This window comes from Rhineura floridana, chromosome 5, assembly GCF_030035675.1.
Source record: "Rhineura floridana isolate rRhiFlo1 chromosome 5, rRhiFlo1.hap2, whole genome shotgun sequence".
Taxonomy (NCBI): domain Eukaryota; kingdom Metazoa; phylum Chordata; class Lepidosauria; order Squamata; family Rhineuridae; genus Rhineura; species Rhineura floridana.
This window is the reverse complement of record NC_084484.1, coordinates 89362756-89383321: the sequence shown is the minus strand read 5'-3', so window position 1 is coordinate 89383321 and position 20566 is coordinate 89362756. Positions and strand designations below refer to the sequence as shown.

The window sequence follows — 20566 nt, the reverse complement described above, 5'->3', positions numbered from 1 at the left end:
TCTGAGCTAGCAAAGTCACCATAAGGAATTTTACTGATTCTTAATATCATTATTGCCCACCCTTCATCAGCAGGTCCCAGGATAGGTTAGAACCAGTGGTGTGCTGGTAAATATTTAACAACCGGCTCTCTGGAAAAAAAAATCCAAGCTGGACTTAGAAAGGGAAGAAGCACCAGAGATCATATTGCAAGCATATGCTGGATAATGGAATGGACCAAGGTATTTCAGAAGAAAATCACCCTGTGCTTTACAGATTACAGCAAACTCTTTGATTGTGTAGATAACAAAAAACTATGGAATGGTTTTAAAAGAAATGGGGGTACCACAGTATCTGACTGTTCTGATGCACAACCTATACTCTGGGCAAGAGGCTAGTGTACGGACAGAATATGGAGAAATCAACTGGTTCCCCATCGGAAAGGATGTGAGGCGGGTGTATTTTATCATCCTATTTGTTTAATCTATATGTAGAACACATCATATGGAAAGCGAGACTGGCCCAAGATGAGGAGGTGTGAAAATTGAAGGAGAAATATCAGTAATTTAAGACATGTAGATGATACCATACTCTTAGCAGAAACCAGTAATGATCTGAAACGAATGCTGATGAAAGTTAAAGAGGAAAGCACAAAAGCAGGACTACAGCTGAACACCAAGAAGACTAAAGTAATGATAACAGGAGATTTATGTAACTTTAAAGTTAATAATGAGGACATTGAACTTGTCAAAGATTATCAATACCGTATATTCCGGCGTATAAGACGACTTTTTAACCCCGGAAAATCTCCAAAGTCGGGTGTCGTCTTATACGCCGGGTGTCGTCTTATACGCCGGAATATACGGGTACTTCGCCAACTGAGGCATTGCTGTCTTCTACAAGAAACAAAAGTGGGCGGGCCGAGGAAGGGCTCCCAAACTGACCCCGGAGACGCTTGGCGGGCACGTGAGTCTAAAACATTAAGTCTACGGCTGCAAACGCTGCCGGAGTATCGCTGCGCCTTACACCCTACGGGTGGCGCAGTGGTCCAAACACAATTAAAGGAGGAAGAAGCCAGCCAAGGAAGGAAGGAAAGGAAGGAGCGGAAGTGGTTCGCACGCCTGCTCGTAGGAGGCGGGGGGGGCAGCTTGCGGCTGCCTGTGATAGGGAGTTAAAAAAAAAAAACAACCACAAACCGGCTCGCCGCTGTGAGGAAAAAAGCACCGGGTGCCTTGGGCGGCGGTGGTGGAGCCTTCTCCTTCTCCTCCTCCTCCTCCCCGCTTCGGCCATGAGTGTCGCAGCGCTGGTTTCTCCCGCGCTGCCGCCGCCGGGGCCTCCGCCCCCCGCCGCTGCCGCCGCGAGCTTCGAGGAGGAGGAGCTAGACAGCCCCGCTGATGAAGAGGATGGAGAGCATAGCGGCCGCGCGCGGGATTCCGACGAAGGTGAGGCTTTCTCCTTGTCTCTTTCCCGCCGATGACCGGTGGCCCCGATCCGGTGTCACGCCGGCCTTCTCGGGCCGAGTTCTACTGGGCTTGCTGCCCGAGTCAGTGTGCCTGCGGGGGTGCCATTCGGCCCTGCTTCATCCTGACTCGAGAGTAGCCCCATGGAAACTAGTAGAGGTAGCTGGCTTAGTTGCACCAATTTCAGTGGGTCTCTTCTGAGTAGCGTCGGATGCAGCCCTAAGCACCGCCCGGTACCATTGGGTTTACTCTTGAGTCAGTGCGCACATAGGATTTTATCCAGTGGTAGTTCTACCCAGAGTAGACCTACTGAAACCAATGGGGCCTGTCTAACTGAGGCCCTTCAGTTGGTTTATGCCAAGTAAGGGCCGAACCCAGGAAAGTCTTCTCAAAAGTTGGGGGTCGTCTTATACGCCCAGTCGTCTTATACGCCGGAATATACGGTACCTTGGCACAGTCATTAACCAAAATGGAGACAATAGTCAAGAAATCAGAAGAAGGCTAGGACTGGGGAGGGCAGCTGTGAGATAACTAGAAAAGGTCCTCAATGCAAAGATGTATCACTGAACACTAAAGTCAGGATCATTCAGACCATGGTATTCCCTATCTCTATGTGTGGATGTGAAAGTTGGACAGTGAAAAAAGCAGGTAAGAGAAAAATCAACTCCTTTGAAATGTGGTGTTCGAGGAGTGCTTTGTGCATACCATGGACTGCAAAAAAGACAAATAATTGGGTGTTAGAACAAATTAAACCAGAACTGTCAGTAGAAGCTAAAATGATGAAACTGAGGTTGTCATACTTTGGACACATAATGAGAAGACATGATTCATTAGAAAAGACAATAATGCTGGGAAAAACAGAAGGGAGTAGAAAAAGAGGAAGACCAAACAAGAGATGGATTGATTCCATAAAGGAAGCCACAGACCTGAACTTACAAGATCTGAACAGGGTGGTACATGACAGATGCTCTTGGAGGTCGCTGATTCATAGGGTCGCCATAAGTCATAGTCGACTTGGAGGCACATAACAACAACCTCTTCAAAGTACTGATAAGCCTCTTGTTTTAGTTAAAATAATAATTATAAATTCTTGCTCTTATCGCTAATGGGAGTTAATTATCTTGCATATGCCCATAGTAAATTTTCAGATACTTTCAGACCCTCAGCAATTTTCAAGTGGTCTATGTAGAAGAAACGTTTGGGAACCCCTGGTAGAAGACATCTGCTTATGTCCCTATGCTGCTCTCGCCCCTCATTTAGGTGCCTGGGATGCTTGCGTGTGGACATACCTCCTTACAATTATGGAAAGTGATTCTTAATGATAAGTCTCCAGACACAAAGTTACATAGGTATTTATCAGTTGTTTAGTAGAAAATTCAGAAGTGCAGAGTCCCTTCATGATAGGTGCAGCCACATACACCCTTTTTTGCTCCTGGATTAAGAATGAGATCTTTGTTAATGCATTCTCTCACAACAGCAATCTCTAGGAGCCAATCAGCATGTAAGTGGAGAGAGTTAGCAACTGAGAAGAGTCTTCTCAGTGGCTGACTCACCTCCTTTCACTCTGATTGGCTCCAACCAGCAGGAGAGGCAAGGAAGCATATTAGAAGACTCTTCTCAGTGACTAACACACTCCCTTTTCATGCTGATTGTAGGATGCTTGGAGACATAGGGACCCCACTCCCAAAAAAGCAGAGGGACTAAGACCCCCTGGGCGACTACCCTCCTGGTGCTTATGGACATGACCGTAAAATATTTTGTGACGTGCAAGTTCAATATTATTTATTAAGTGTGTTTACGATTACACTGATGGCATTCCCAAATATGTAATTTCACACAGACTTTGGTTTTCCATAACATAATGTTTGTCCAAGCCTCCACACTTGGGGGGGAGCACTACTTGCACACCCCTTCCATAAGCACATCAAAGTTGGATCCACACCTGAACCAAGACCCAGACAACAGGGCACTCAAAACAAAAAGGTAATTACAGTGGCTGAGTAGATCTTGTACAGTGGTTATACTGACTGGGCAGCCACTGTCCTTCATATTTTACAAAATACTTTTTCCTATACAAAGATTAAATTTCTGTGCATGAAAAAGCAATATATGAAGTGGTCTCAATAGTGAGAAAAGTAAACTAATGAATGGTGATCCAAATGTTGTTCATTCTCATGTTATGAAGCTAGCTGCCAGATTATGTATCACCTTCCCTACGCATGCAGCATAGACTGAAAAAACAGCACCCAAGCCACCATTCAATATTTGCATTTGTTCTTTCCAACATGAATCTACAGGTCTCAAAAAGTAATGTGTGACAAAGTCCTCAAACACCTTATAATGCCTCAAACATGGTCTCTTGTTCTACCAGCATGCCTTCACACCATCGTTTTGCCAAAACATAAGGATAGGTAAATTGCTTTTAGGGAGGTTCACAATTATGATTTCCTATTTATTTAATCTAAAAATATTTAAAATACATAAAAACAGCCAGGGGAAGTTATTGGAGAAATATAAAATAAATACAAATTAAAAAGGGGAGGTGGAGGTGAAGAGACCTTAAATGTGCTACTCACCATCTCTCAGCCTATCCTCCCCACAGGATGAAAACAACGGAGAACCATGACCACCCCCAGGAAGAAGGGCACACATAAAATGTAGAGGAAAAAATCATCTACAACCATAGTGTGAAATCAAATACTTATTGGGACGCAGTATGAAGAAATATTTATATAAACATGGCTATCAAATGTTTATGAATTACACAATCTGTAAAGATATTTATAGTGCAATCCGATGTTTGTTTACTCAGAAGCAAGTCCCAATGCATTCAATGGGGCTTACTCAAACTGGGAAGTGTGCAGAGAACCACAGCCTCAAGTGATAAGGAACTTGTTCTTTCAACTTGTTCTTTTAAGTTGAGACCTTATCCAAGTCTGAGTCTGTGTTGGAATTGCTTTTTTTTTTTTTTTCCAATTAATTTTTATTCTAATTTTCAAAACCAAAATAATACAAAAAGAAAACAACACAAATCAATAACTAATACAATACAAAAAAAAATACATATATATATAAAAATATTGACTTCCGATTTGTCATAGTTCAGCTATAAATCTATAATATATAACAAACCTATCTCTTAATAGATTATAAAATCACCTTCCTCCAGCGGTTATCTTAGTTGGTTTCAAATCTCATTAACATCATATCATTTTAATCTTCCACAAAAAATCAAAGAGAAGTTTCCAATCCTTGAGATATATGTCAATCAATTTTTTTTTCTAAATAAACATGCCAATTAGTCCCACTCATCAAATCTACTAAGTCCAGTGATTTTAAATCGCTCTTCTGTCATTATCCATATTGGGTCCATCTTCCATCTTCCATCTTTACGCACCCCAAAATCTTGCTGTCATAGTCATATAATAAAAGTCTGATAGGAATTTCTTCCATCACAGATATTTTCTTGCCATCAAATCCAAACGTATCACTGAAGTATTGTTGCAAAGCCGCATCTCTGTTCCTCTTTTCCACGTGATACACTAGTACATCTCTTGAAGGTTTTTCCATTGACACAAGACAGGGATTAATTCTGTTAACTTTCTCCATTTCAAGTTCCATCAGATCCTTCCAGTTCAAGAATTTTTTTGAACCGATAATATCTTTATCTCCAATCTCTTCAATTCCTTCAGGGACAGCGCTGAATTCCAAACTGTAGTATTTGTCTCCAGGATCCATCACAGCCAGGAAATCCAAATCTTTTTTCATGTCCATAATTAAGCCAATCTCCATAGTTTGAACCTTGCCTTTAATTTCTCTTTCATCTTTTTTTTGTTTTCCAGATCTATCTTTATTCTCCTTTCTCATAGAATCCTGAGTTTCTTTCAGCTCCTGTCTCATTTCATAAAATTCAATTCTCCACGCTTGTCTATTATTTCTCAATTCTTGTTTTATTGAGTTAATCCCATTCATTATTTTCTGAAACATGTCTAGAGATAAAGTCCCTTCTTGTACATCCATGGTCTTCTTAATTGTCATTCTTAAAGCCAAAGGAACAAAACTCCTTCAATTTTCAATGTCCCAAACAAAGAGCAGCTTATTTCTTTAACCAGTTACAAAGGAGTTAATTTTTCCAACAAACTAACGTCACACGCTACACAGCCCTTATCTCTTATCTGCCTGAAAGTGTAAGAACAGCTTTAGTTCACAGCGTCGAAATAGCTAGTAGCAGAGAGAATGAGCAGATTCGTCAAAAAAAAAAAAAGTAGATCAGGAAAAATAGTCCCAACCTTAGATCAAAAAGATTTCTTATCTCCTCCAATCAGAAATCTCTCGCCCGTTGTAATCTTTAGAATGCCATTTTCCATGTCAGCTTTTTGCAATAAAAAAAAAGATAAGCTATTTATATTTTCTTCCCCCCTAGCTCCACGAACAAAAAAAAGGAAAGTCTTACCTCACCTAGGTTATCTCAATTGCTGTTACTTTGACAAATCTCTTTAGCTGTATAGATAAGAAAATGATGAATGTAGACAGGAGGGTGTTTGCCTGTTAATCCGTATAAAAAAAAACGGGTCACTTATCCAGCTGAGCTAGCATAAAAATCCTCGCTCTGTCTGAGCTGCTGGAAGACAGACAATTCTGACGAATTCCAGACTCCAACAATCAAAACAAAGCTATGTGGGAAATCTCACGTTTCTTCTTTAACCGGAAGAAATTATTCCCAGTCAGAAAAGAGCCTTCTGACTGAATTTAACCTGGATAAGTTTCATCCAAGACGGGAGCCTGTCTCAGAGGCTGCACAGGCGTAGGGATCCTCCTGGGAAGTCTTGTTGGAATTGCTTTTTAATATGTTTTTAAGCCTTTTCTTTTTAAAAAAAATATTTTTAAAGCTTTTAAAAAATATTTTCAAAGATGTTTTAATATATTTTAAAGTCTGTTTTTTATGATGTTTTAAAGTGCTTTTAGTGCTTTTGTTTGCCGCCCTGGGCTCCTACTGGGAGGAAGGGCGGGATATAAATCAAATAATAAATAAATAAACTTCATTCACCCAACCCAAAATTTAGAATCATGCCTCTTTAGGCTGTTTTCCAACTGTTTATTCTTGCTTTATGGTTATTGGATTTTAAAGGGATTTATTTCTTATTGTGAGTTGCCTTGGTTTCCCAACCCTACCTCACAGGGTTGTTGGAAAGACTCCATAAACACACACACACACACACACACACACACACACACACACACAGCAGATGTATAAATACATACAGCCCATATAATAGTTTATTGTCAAACCAGTTGGTCATTGCAGAAAAATCAGTATTACTTTTAAAAAATCAGTATTACTTCCCTACAGAATAAAAGCTGTAATACCTGCCTACTTGCTTTAAAATAGGACTGGAAGGAGACAGAAAGAGTTAAAACACAAACACAATTCTTTTTTACATTCACTCAAAAGTCCCATTAATTTACAGCACATTCATAACCATGTCTACTCAAAAGTAAGTCCTATTGAATTCAATGGTATTTACTCTGGACATATGGGATTAGCATGGTTTTACCCCCACAAAAGCAAGTATTGGGAAGGTTTTGAAAACACTGCCCGGGATCTGACTCCTGAACACAAGAGGAAAAAAACTGAAATGTATATACTTACCCAATTTATGAGATTTTCAGATAAACGGGGGGGGACCACCATTTTCTGGCGTTGCAATGGGGTTTTCTAGACACTGCTCAGGTCAACCAAACTGGCTTCACACTGATTGGCTGCAATCCTGAACAGGTAGGGTTAGACTGAGCTACGAAGTGCTATACAGGACAGATTTGTTTTAAAAAAAGATTTAACTGTCAGGGGGTGGTGGCTGATGTTTTTATGTATATCTCAAGAACCGGACCACCTAGAAACTTTTTTTTTTAATTAAAGCTGAGAATCCAGGCCACCTAAGGGGCTAAACGGGAGCCAGGTGGCATGCAAAGAATCCGGGTAAAACCCGGCTAACCGGGCAATATGGCAACCCTAACTACAACTCCCATCAGCCCCAGCCAGCATGGCCATTGGATTGGGCTGGTGGGAGTTGCAGTTCAAACAAGTAACTTTTCTAAGCTCTGCCCAGAAGCCCATGCTTCTGGCACATGTCTTTTGTCCACCAATCAGAGGAGCAGAAGACTTCCCCTGCTCCCTCTGTTAACAAACGGCTTGCAAAATTCTCGAAACTGTAACAATTGGCTCTTGCGAGCCTGTACGAGCCGGCTCCAGCACACCACTGGTTACAACTATCTAAAATTCGGTAAGAAATTAGAAACAAATTAATTAATACTGCACAGTGAACATTTCATTTTAAATGAAGCATTTACAGTGGAATACTATGGGCATCACTCCGTTAATGGAAGCATATGTCAGCAGAATAAGAAGGAATTTTGGTATTTCTTTCCTTTATTTTTTAAAAATATTTGTATCCTACCCTACAATAAGGCACCCAGGTCAGCTTACGATAAAATTGCACACGTACATAATAAAATACACAATAAAAACACAAAACATTACAGTAAGGTAAAATACATGAAGTACAATTAATATAGACCATAAAAGCAGTAAAACCCAAACAACAACCTCCCTAATTTAACAGAACCCTGTGAGGAAAGAGCTGCACTGTACGATGCTAGGTCAAATAACTGAAAACTGGAGTAGTGTGGGCTATGAAACAAGCTGGGCAATGGCTGGAGTGCCGAAAGCGTGAAGACTTACTGCGAGACTGATCAAACCCTTCTGAGAACACATAATCATGCCCATCGTGTGTTAATGACGACAGTGAAGAAGGCTTGCTTGGCTGTCTCCATTGCACCTACTTAGTAGACTTCCAGCAAAACCTTTCTGAGTAGTTTGAAGAATGCCGAGATCTGCCCCAACTGATGGTAATTTGGTCCCCTTGGAATCCAGGTGTGACTCCATTGCTAACACTTTAAGGATAAAGCTGACCAGCTCTGCAAAGGTTTAGATGCTATCACTGTGACAGATTCAGGTGAGGTGTCCAATGCACCATCTTGCACTGTTCCATGGGATCAATTCCAGTTGTTGTGGCTCAATGATACAAACAAAGTGCTCACAGCAATGCAACTGACCACCTGCTTTCTTGACCCCTGTCCCTCATGACTGATTAAAGCTAGTTAATGGTGGGTGGATGTGGGTGTGCGTGAGAGAGAGAGGATTTAGGGTATGGTGGTTAGAGTGCTGGACTACGACCTGGGAGACCAGGGTTTGAATCCCCACACAGCCATGAAGCTCACTGGGTGGCCTTGGGCCAACCACCGCCTATCAGCCTCTGAGGAAAACAATGGTAAACCACCTCTGAATACTGCTTACCACGAAAACCCTATTCATAGGGTCACCATAAGTCGGGATTGACTTGAAGACAGTCCGTTTCCATTTTCAAAATATCTTTATACAATGGGGTAGTCCTCGCTGCTTTGAAGGAGGCAGTGATGCAACCACTCCTAAATAAGCTTGCTCTGGATCTAATTGTTCTTGAGAACTTCCAGGCAGTCACTAAATAGCCCCCTTTTTAAGATGATGATCAAGTGGGTAGTGACAGCACACCAGCAGGCATCCTTGGATGAGACCTATTTCCTAGACCTACTTCAATCTGGCTTCAGGCCTGGTTCCTGCTGGATAACCAAAAAAGTTATGCTAAGTAATCTTTTTATATGCAAATATTTATTTATTTATTACATTTATACCCCGCCTTTCTTTTCATGATAGAAACCCAAGGTGGCTTACATATGGTTCCCAGGCACAGAGCCGCCCCTAGGCATCGGGAAGCAGGGCAGTTGCCCCAGGCCCCGCGCTTGGGGGGCCCTATGCTTGGTGATCTGCTCACCAGCCGGCTCCTCCCTCCCTGCCTCCTCGCCTTCACCAGGCAGGGCGCAGCACTCGCTTGCTCTCTTTCCGCCCAGGACTGGGGCTCGCTTGCCTGCCCACCCGCCCACCATGCCAAAGCCGCCACTGCCGCTCCTGCTGCGGTCAGTGAGTGGTAGCCATCCCAGGGACAGCGAGCTGGGCCGACAGTTCTGGGACTGGTGCCTGCGTACCTACGGCAGCGACTCGGCCAAGACCATGACCCGGAGCAAATGTGGGGGGCCCCCAACTTTGCTTTTGCCCCGGGCCCCAGGCAGACTCCCATCCAGGCACTGACCAGACCCTGCTTAGCTTCAGCAGGGAGCTGGTTGTAAGGTGAAGACAGTGTTTAATTATCAAGGCTACCAAACACTGCTAAATATTTTTAAATATGATAGTATTTTTAAATATGATAGTATTGTAAACAGTTTAATTAAGGAAGTAATATTAACATACTACAAACAAAATCACATTAAACAAATGGCACAATATTGCTGGAATTCGTATGAGTGTCATCTCCTGATATCATATCAGCAGCATCAAAAGGGCATTTCTTGGCACATACATTACTCAAGTTAAAACAGAAACTGAAAGCTACCCTTTCATTTTTGGGAATAACGCCAACTTGCCTGGCACACTGTCTTGGATTACTGTTACTTTGATCAAAGCCCGTGCCTCCAAGCTGCACCAATTTTTATAACACTGAAGTGTGATGCAGCAGCACATATGCATTAAAATACTAGTACTGAGGCTGTAACACTTAACGTCTGAAGATTTAAAAAAGATCTGCATCAAAGCTAACTTACTCTATAAATACAGTCAGCTTTAAACAATAAAGCATTGTGCACTCCCCACTTCCCCAAGTGGCGAGAGGTTCCAGGGGCAGCACTAGCTGGGTTTAGCTTCCTTTGGAGGAGAGAACACTGCACACATGATGCTTTTGTAATATTCAGCTTATTTCCAAATAGAGCACACATGGAGGTAAGCAGCCATGCCGACTCCTACCATGCAGCAGATCCTCTGCCTCACACAGGTTCCCAGAGAAGCAGCTGGAATCCCAAAATTCTTCCAGCCTTCAGCTCACTCACCCTTATACTGTCTATTCCAGAACTGTTCATTTCGTTCCTAGACTATACTGTGAAAGGGAGTGTTTGACCACATTGCACTAATGCACTACATCCGTTCAGTCAGTGCTGCGCCACAAAAAATGCCTGCACCAAGGGTTGTATTCATCGAACTAAGTCCAACTCACAGCAGACCCAAAGAAATTAATGTACCTATGTTAGTCACGGTCTACTCTGAATAGAGCTAGCACTGAATACCACTCAAAGTCTTCAGACAAATGAAAATAGAATCCCTATGCAGACTTTCTCCATGTAACACATGGAAGGTTGGGGACTGAGCAGGGGCACCTTGCATGCACAACTCTGCATCCCATCCCCACCCCCCGTTTGGCACTTGCATGTTCAAGTGAATGCCTGAACAGTGTGAGCAGAAACCATTATGTGCAATTGTGGCAAAAGTAACAATCTACCGAATTGACAGAATGCTATCTCCAAACTTCTGTCTTCCTTTACATTTTTAAAATTCAACTAATTTCCTATTTAAATGTAGTAGTAAAATGGGAATGCGATGACAGTGATGAAACATAGGGTATCATTTATCCATAACAAGGTAGGCTTTAGTTCAGTGCAAGTGCTGCAGGCAAGATGATAAGATTGAGGTGAGTCATGTCCAAGCTTTTTTTCTTCTTCGCTTCTCGTTTCTCTCTTATGGGTGACTGAACACCACAGATGTGCTTTTGTTTTGAAGCAGAAAATGAAAAACATTTGTTACATGGTTTTGATCTATTTAGCTTTTATTTAATTTTTCAGACTGCCATAACATCTATTTCTGCCTACACCAAGATAAATGTGGGCCTTTCTGAATTCTGAGCTGTTGAAGAACCATGTTTGTGAAATGTACCAGTGAAACTAAGAATGAAAATGACTCTTTCTACCAATGGAAGCTATGCATCTGGAGATCTACTTATTTATGGGAATAAGCTAGGTGCACTTTGAATACTTGGTATGCTATCATATTAGTAAACTGCAACAGCGGTAACATATTCCTATTTTGCATTTATTCATTTTGGCTGCAAACCTATGCACACTTACTTGGGAGTAAATCCCACTGAATACAATCTAACTGGTTTACATGGATGGGATGCCTCTAGTAATCACCACTGTCGCCAGAAGAATGAGAATCAATCTGCTTGTGTGAGGAGAAGCTTCTCCCTACCCCTTCAGGACAATGACATCCAGTGCTGTTTGGACTTGGTGCTGAGCACCACACTTCTGGCAGTACTATTTCCTATGCTGCTGCAAGTAGCAAGTCACTCACAGTGGGGCAACATCAAAGGCAATTGTCCTTTTGTAGACTTCTTCAGTTGAGCTGAGGTCAAGTTGGGACCTCATAGGAATACATAGGAAGCTGCCTCACACAGAGACAGACCATTGGCCATCTAGCTCAGTATTGTCTACACTGCCTGGTAGTGGCTCTACAGGGTTTCAGGCAGGAGTCTTTTCCCAACCCTACAACAGACACCAAGAATTGAACTTGGGATCTTCTCCATGCAAGGCAGATCCTCTACCGCTTAGCTACGGTCCTCCCCCTAACAAGACTTTGTTGTTCCGTGGCTATTCCTCTAGGAAGGCTGCTTAGTTTGTGGTAGTGCCCAGCCAGGTAACAACTGTCAACAAGTGCAGTTGCCCTCCACCCAACAGAGTATGATGCTCAGGTGTCCCTTAAGAAAAGATTTATTCTGGCAAGTGTTAATGTTTATTATCAAGTAACAAATTCAGCTGACTAAGCAAAAGGGCAGGTTTACCATTAGGCAAAATAAGGTGTCTGCCTCAGGCATCATATATAGGATAGGAGCAGCCATCTTGCTTTTCTACCTAAGCTCCTCTCTGTTGGAGGAAGAGCTGTTACAAAGCATGCCTCGTCCCTTTAAACTGCCATGCTGCTTCAGGTGTGATGGTGAACAACCCATCTTCAGTGTTGAATTCAACTGCTAGTGCAGTTGGCTTCTGTACATGGAATACAAGGGGTGCCACCTTGTCCTCTGCCTTATGCAGCAATATATCTAGGGCTGTCCCTGCTACACAATAAGTAGAGTTCATTTCCACAGATTCTACACATAAATGCCAATACTTTTCAAGGCATAACAGCTGTAAACATATGTACTACTGATATAAGTATTCCATGTGTATGTGTGTATCATACACACACACAATATTAAGGGGAATGTAAATTGATGGATCAATGTGCTTAACAACTGGCCATTGTCTCATGGAGAATGTGCACATAACCCATCTATGAAGAGGGAACTGTGTACATTTCCCAGTCAATATACTGTACATTGTCTCCATCAGGCCTTGGGAAAATGTGCATATATCAGCTGCATCTTGTACATTCTCTGGTCATTATGCATAATCCTCAATTGGTCTTGGCAAATATGCATACTACGTTTTGTACATTGTCTGGGCAATATGCTCATTCTCTGGTCGGTATGCATTCTGTTCAAGAAGCATACCTTTATTCTCTCTCACCGCTTGAGCTGCCTCTGGCCCGCTGTCTACTCTTACATATCCCACTCTTTCTTTCTCAGCCCTCTTTTACTTGCTGGGTAATCTTCCTCAACTGGTTAAATCTACCCTCCCTTGCAATTCTGCTGATGATTAATCCCATGATGTTATTAAGCTTTTCCCTAACTTAATAGCAGCAAGGGGGCAATTTTCATCATACCTGGGGACAGATCTTAAAACTTTCTTCTTTCTGTGATCCCCTTTGTGCTGCTCAGCTGATTAGGGAATAGCTGAGAGTGGTGAAAATGGGGCTAGACTGCAGATATATTACTTGTGTGCCATTCTATATTCCTTTACAAATCTGTGCACAGTATGTCCCCAAATTGTACAGGTCAGCACAAGCTTTTTCCTCAACTTAATTCAGCATTGTTTAGCAACTTGCTTTGATGGTGTAACTCTGCAGTGGGCTATAGCAATTCATAGGTCAAACACAGTATGAATCAAAACATTTGCAGAAGACCACAGGACACCAGGCTATTTGCATATCACAGCGTCTTTACTGTGTTAAGTTCCTTCTGGTTGAAGAGAAGCATGTAGTGTTCAAGCAGTGCAGAATGGTACCTGAAAGACCTCAGCAATATAACTTTGCTTCCTAAGGACACTTTTAGGAAAGTACCTTTTGAATCAGACTTGGGTCCAAGGAAAAATGTGTGAAAGAACCATGTGAAAGACTTACTTCCACAAATAACTACATATTTCCCCAAAGAACAAGCCATGTTAGATTTTATTAAATATTACCTTCCCCACTCCAAAAATTGTTATAATGGTCAGAATATGTGCGCATAGCTGACATATTGCAGTCATAGGGAACAGGAACAATGACACCATGAATATGGCAACTCTGTCAGTGGCCTGATTCACACATGACAAAAGGGAATGAGCAACAATGCTGGTACACCCTGCTCAAGTCACGCACACCCAATCCTCCCAAACCACAGAACTCCACTGGTACCTCCAGTCTCTAAGAATCATGCCCCATCCTGGGTTAGATTTCTGCAACTATGCTAGCATGAAACATGGGATGCTCCCTTATATACCTGGCCATTTGTCCATCTAGACCAGCAGGGTCTACTCTGAGTGACAGCTTTTCTTCAGGATCTCAAGCAAAGGTCTTTCCCATCACCTGCTACCTGACTGAACCCAGGAGCTTCCGCTTGCAAAACATGTACTCTACCACTGAACTATATCCCCACCACCACCCTCTATAAGATGACAGAATCTTGAACTGGTTTATATAAAGCAACTTGTTAAGTCTGATGGGCAGGCAATGTTTTCCAGATACTTTACTTTCCCCCACTGTAATGTATGGCAGTGTTATGTATGGCAGTAATGTTAGACCATTGACAGAAAAGACATGCATTTAGGAATGAGATTGGGGTGAGGGCTAAACCTCATATGCACACACAATGATCCTGTTCTCAGGGTTCAGACGCTTGGTTTGCCTCCTCTCCTATGGCTTATAATGCCCCATACAAGACAACATATAGGGAGGAACATACCCCACATAAGGACAAAGGTAAACTTTGGAAATTGTTCTGGTCTGGATAAGGAATTTCATTAGGCACAGTGGTTTGGTTTTTTCCAGAAGTGACATGGGTACTCTCATAAGTTACAAAACACTAGCAGAGAAATCCATTTTACATCAGAAATGGAGAGCCTGTCACTTCAGATATTTATCACAGCATTGCTCTGTACTATCTGAATATGGCTCCTGATTTTTAACAATCCCTCAAGGCAAAAAGCACAACTATAGTTCTTCATAACAAAATACTGAATGAATTACTGCAGAATATTCAGTTGGAATAGGAATTAATAGAGGAAACTGGACTGAACTGTGTTATACGATGACTGATGTTCCATCAATGTGTTTTGCAACAATACTTAAGAACATTTTTGAACTTTCCTTTCAGAAGATCTACTAGAGAGATAGATTTTGGTAACAAACCATAACCGGTTCGTAATCCCCATGTATCACATAAGATTGTTACATCATTTACAAGTAATTTAGAAGTGACATATTTGCAGGTGTTCCTTCAAACCCATTACAGAAATAATGAGACACTGATGATTCAATCCTGTACATACTTACCTGGGAGTAAATCTCACTGAATTCAATGGGGCTTACTTTAGTGCAGACATGTATAGGATTGCACTGTAAATAAAAAAATCTGACAAAATTGGCAAGTGAATCTTGTTTCAACATTGACCCCAGGACAATGTCCACCACTGCACCTGCTAACCACTGTTAATCACCACCTTCCATAAGGTGGAAGAGAAGGAGACACTACCGAGAACTCATCCTCATAGTCAAAGGAAGGGCCACATCCTCAGGCTGGGAGGTCACAGAAAGAGATGTTGAAGGTCTGAGTGGGGTAGTCTGTGTCTTTTCCTCATCCAAGTCTTCCTCAGGGCTGTATTCAGGAGTCATGATACTTAGCAAACATGTGGGGCTAAAGTTTTACATAGTACTGAATCAGCAGTGATAGCACCAAACAGGGTAGCCTGAAAAAAGTTCTCTACTCTTTCCAAGCAGCTTAGGCCACTTATACTGAGGAGGAATGCAACTTTTTTGAGAACTGTACACAGAGTGAGGACAAGAATTTAGGCTAAATGATAAGAGTTTGTCAGAGAAGTATCTTCTGATAGATAAGGTCCATCCTTTTATCTTTCCACAGAGCTAGCCCTGAATGTCTTTCACAGCATTTTAAACAAAACAAAGTTTTCACAGTGTGAACTTCCTAACTGTTAGAAGATTCTTTCAAGACTACAGACTGCCTCAGATTGTTAGCTCTTGCTGATCTCCTTTCATTTACTCAATGGGACATCAAGTTGTGTAATTTTATTGTTATGTTTACTATTTGACAGCCTTAGGCCTTAGGCCACAGTGGGGACAAAAACAAGCAGAACAGAGAAAAAGAATGTCTGCACACAATTCCACATGAGGGTCTTGCTTGGAAGCCAACAGAAAATGCAGTTTCATTGCACACTACGCTTTGAACACACAGAGAGTAAAGACCCAAGTAGACCTGACAGTGGAAGATCCGTGTGTTTGAAAACAAAAGACCTGCCACAATCTTGGGTTTGCTGACAGTAAGCCAATCTACTGTTTACTGCAGATTTCATACGTGGTGTCCTCTGTATGGGAGACAATTCCACAACCTATTAAGGAATAGTTGTCAGCACAGTAAATATAAACAGCTTCCCCTCATGTAAGGAGTGGAGATGTGAACACCCTATGTCCCTGGTTGTAGGAGAAACCTCCTACATATCTCACTCTTCTCTTAAGAAGCTTCAGCAGGAGAGATGAAGGTGGTGGTGGTGATGTCATGCTTCAAAGCACAGTCTCTTGTCTCCTGGTGAGGCAAAAAACCCATTAGAGTTCTGAGAAAGCAAGCATTATACTTCTGCTCTTCATTTCTTTTTGGCTGTTAGTTATTTGCCAAATGTACAAAGTGTTCCCTTTTTGCCAAATGCTGTATCACTAATGTTTCCACTTGAGGGCTTCTAGATTGCTAAACACTGGGGCAGCCTTGTATCTTGATACCCGCAATCAATATTCTCTGAAAAAAGATTTACATATTCCTGGTAGTATGCCATGATTGGCTGCAGATTATGCAGAATCCTATCCTTCATTGTGGCTGGGGCGGGAGTGGAGTGAGCGGGTGAAGAGGGAGTCATTTTAAAATCTCTATCTACTTCAGTTTTGGAGTTTCAACTTACACATCTTTGCATACCTTGTTAAAAGGGAAGAATGCACTCATAAAGGAACGCAGAACTCCGACTAGCTTCCAATCTCCATTTGACATGTCTCCACCTCTGCCCTGCTCCCCCCTTACACTCAGGAGATGCCTAAGGTTTCAGTAGTAGGTTCCACTGGTGCAAGAATGATGCTAATGTATATTTAGCCTCCGCCAGTGCAAATGGACTTAGGAGTCATTCTGCCCTTGCCCCATGGATTAACTTGGGATTGCTGTGTTTATTACTTTATTTATATGCTGTTTTTCCACAGTGCAATGTACCCAAACCACTCACAACATTAAAAAATTACCACCACCAATAATAAATTTAAAAATACATTTTATCATTTCAAAACTCATGATTTTAAATCATATCAAAAAAACGCAAGCATTACAAATTTTCAAAAAATAAATCAGAATCTCATAATATAAATGTAATATTACAAAAACAGTCAACAATCCACCATAATGTGATATGACAATGTTATATAAGCAAAATCAGAACTATCAGGAAACACAACAATTTAATTCAATATTAAATATACCCTCTTAACAATAATAAGGATGGAAACAATGTTTTCTTAATTTAAGCATCTCCTACTTCACACAGGAAAGACTACTAACTGGCAAAAAAACCACCACATCACTTTATTTTTGATGAGCAATCAAACAAAGGAAGTTTGCCTTCTCTAGAAATACACACCAGTAAATATTTTGTATAATGGAAAAAAAATGTCGTCCCAGGCTCCTCACTGGAGGAAGGGTGGGATATAATAATAATAATAATAATTGACAAGAACTCCACCATACTTGCACCATCCAAATACAACTGTTCAATAAGCTACCAACATTATAAAGCATTTAATATCTGAAGAAGCTACAATCTTCCTGAGAACAGGTCATATCAACAAGCAACCCACTATCAATATATTGAAAGTATTTAAATAATTTTAATCCTGTAATCGAAAAATATTAATCCTTATCACTGCAGGTGCTATAAAAAAGATCAGGATCATCTGATAGTCACCTGCAGAACATAATATTGTAAAAGGTTAGAGAGAAGGAATCCCAAGCACACCCAATTCCCACACAAGTGTGTTTCTTTGGTCCAATTCCTTGTGAAAACAATCACTCCAAAAAAGCTCTTTTTGGGCCTCTGTGGAATATTTAAATAGTTTCATTTCTCTTCTTTTCAGCTCTGACTGTGAAGCTGGAACTTCCCTTTTGATAACCCACTCTTCTAAACTGCCAGTCTTTTATTTGTGTTTGTAAGGAGAAATTAAAAAGAAAAAGTGTAGCTCTGTTAAAACACCAGAAACAAATCTTGGAAAAAAATGAATATACACTTTCTACCAGATGCAGCGTCCACTTATTAATGACTGGTTGATTAATATCAGGCAAAGAACAACAAGAAGTTTTCTTTCTGGAATTATTGGCCTTTAAGCATGTCAGGCTAATGATAATGAATCATGCCTTTGCACAGTATTTATTAGATTTAGATTATTCAGTAGCATGGTCTACATGCTCAGTATGACCTTTATAAAAAGGTTCTCATATGAATTGTTTCAAACTTGAGATTAGGCTATCAAGAAATTAAACTACACATTTGTCTATTCTTTTCAATATTAAATGGCAGAGGCTGAACTCCGGTTAATATGATAAAAATCAGCTAAATTTCTTTAGATGAGAAAACCATCACTTCGGAAATAATGGAGAAATACAAGAGAAGATTTGGGCTACCCTTTGTTATTTCAGTCATGTATCTCTGAAACAAGCTACTCAAAATATGCAAACGGAGGGGGGGTAATCAAGTTCTCAGGCAACAGAATGTCTTGTGCCAGCCTTGTTTTGTTTGTGTGTGTATACGTAGATTTTTGGGGTCCTCTCCAGGTGAGTCACCTTAAGCTCCAAACTCTCAAGTTTCATTTTTAAAAAAGTAAGTTTTTAGGTGGTCTGGTTCATGAGATATAAAACAAAACGTCAGCCTCCCCCTCTGCAACAAAAAAGATTGGTTGATCTCCAGGCAGTAGCTAGACCCCATTGCAAGGCCACAAAACTTGTTTTTTCCTGCTTATCTGAAAATCTCATAAATTGAGTAAGTATATAGCTTTGTCTTTTTTTCTCTTGTGTGCAAGAGTCAAACAAGTTTAAATTTTCCTGGGTTGTTGAAGAGGGCAATGTTTTGAAACCTTCCCAATATGAAGCTTTAATCCAGCACTCACTTTTTTGGGAGTAATGCTGCAATGCTAATCCCACATACCTGGAATAAACATTGAATTCAATAGGACTTCTTTTGCGTAGACATGGTTAGGATTGTGCTGTAATTTAATGGGACTTTTGAGTGAACGGATTGTGTCTGCGTTGTAAATCTTTCGCTCCCCCTCCAATCCTATTTTTAAAGCAATTAGGCAGGGCTTACATAGGTATCACTGCTTTTATTATGTAGGAACCTAATAATGATTTAATTTTAAATGTTCTGCTATGACCAACTGGTTTTGACAAGAAACTATTATATGGCCTGTATGTATTTTTATATTTCCTGTGTGTGTATATATATATGGAGTCCTCCCAACAACCCTGCGAGGTAGGGTTGATGATTGGAAACCAAGGCAGCTCATAACAAGAAATAAATCCCTTTAAAATCCAGTAACCATAAAAACAATTATAAACAGTTGCAAAACAGCTTAAAGAGGCATGATTTTGAATTTTGGGTTGGGTGAGCGAAGTTCCTTATCATCTGAGGTTGCAGTTCTGTGCATGCTTTCCTGTTTGAGTAAGCCCCATTGAATACATTGAGACTTGCTTCTCAGTGAACAATCATAGGATTGCACTATAAATATCTTTACAGGTTGTGTAAATAATAAACATATTTGACAGTCATGCTCATTCATGTCAATCTCTTTTCATACTTTGTCCCCATTATGTTATGTGGACTACCTTCAAGTCGACCCTGACTTATGGCAACCCTAGCAATAGGGTTTTCATGGTAAACGGTCTTCCATTGCCTTCCTCTGAAGCTGAGAGGCAGTGACTGGCCCAAGCTGATTTCACACTATGGTTGTACATCATTATTTCCTCTACATTTACAGTGTGCCCTTCTTCCTTGGGGTGTTCATGGTTCCCTTCTGTTGTTTTCATCCTGAGGGGCAGATTCGTCTGAAAGATGGTAAGAAGCCCATAGTCACCCAGTAAACTTTATAGCTCATTTCCATTTAAAAAAATTAATTAAAAGTATTTTACATGCAGGCAAAGTTTATTAAGTAGATCCACACAATATGGTTAAAGCACATCCAACTTGCATTTAAGGCACATAACTTCCCCTAAAGAATCCTAGGAAGTGTAGTTTTCCCCTCACAGTTAATAGTTCCCACCATCCTTAAACTACAGTTCTCATGATTCTGTGGTGTGATTCATGTACTTCAAATATGTGTTGAACGTGCTTTAAATGAATGGTGTGGATCTGACCTAGATATGATGTGCATTAATTAGTGAATTGAAAAGTACAATTTTAAAAGATACTTTTTAAAACAGGGGAAGGGCTGTAGCTCTGTGGTAGGGCATATGCTTTGCATGCAAAGATCCAAAATTCAATTTCTGGAAAAGACTATTGTCCGAAATCCTGGACAGCTAGTGCTAGTCCATATCATCAGAACTGAGCCAGATGGTACCAAATGGCCTGACTCAGTATAAGGTAGATTCCTTTGTTCCTAAAAGTGGAAAGAGACTCAAGGGCCACACTGACTTCAAAATTTATTTCTGTATTTTATTTACAACATATATATACAGCTTTATTGTAAAAAAAATCTCAAGGTCGTTTACAAAAGGAATTAAAACAATAAAATTACAAATTATTACAAATTATTTATTTATAAAATAAA

The 20566-nt window shown here is 40.8% G+C and overlaps 1 protein-coding gene across 4 annotated transcripts in view; it reads right to left on the bottom strand.

Moving 5' to 3' along the window:
- SYTL5 (synaptotagmin like 5) overlaps nucleotides 1-20566 on the bottom strand; it is a 120955-nt gene that overhangs the window by 77375 nt on the left and 23014 nt on the right. The gene's annotated exons all lie outside the window — the stretch shown is intronic.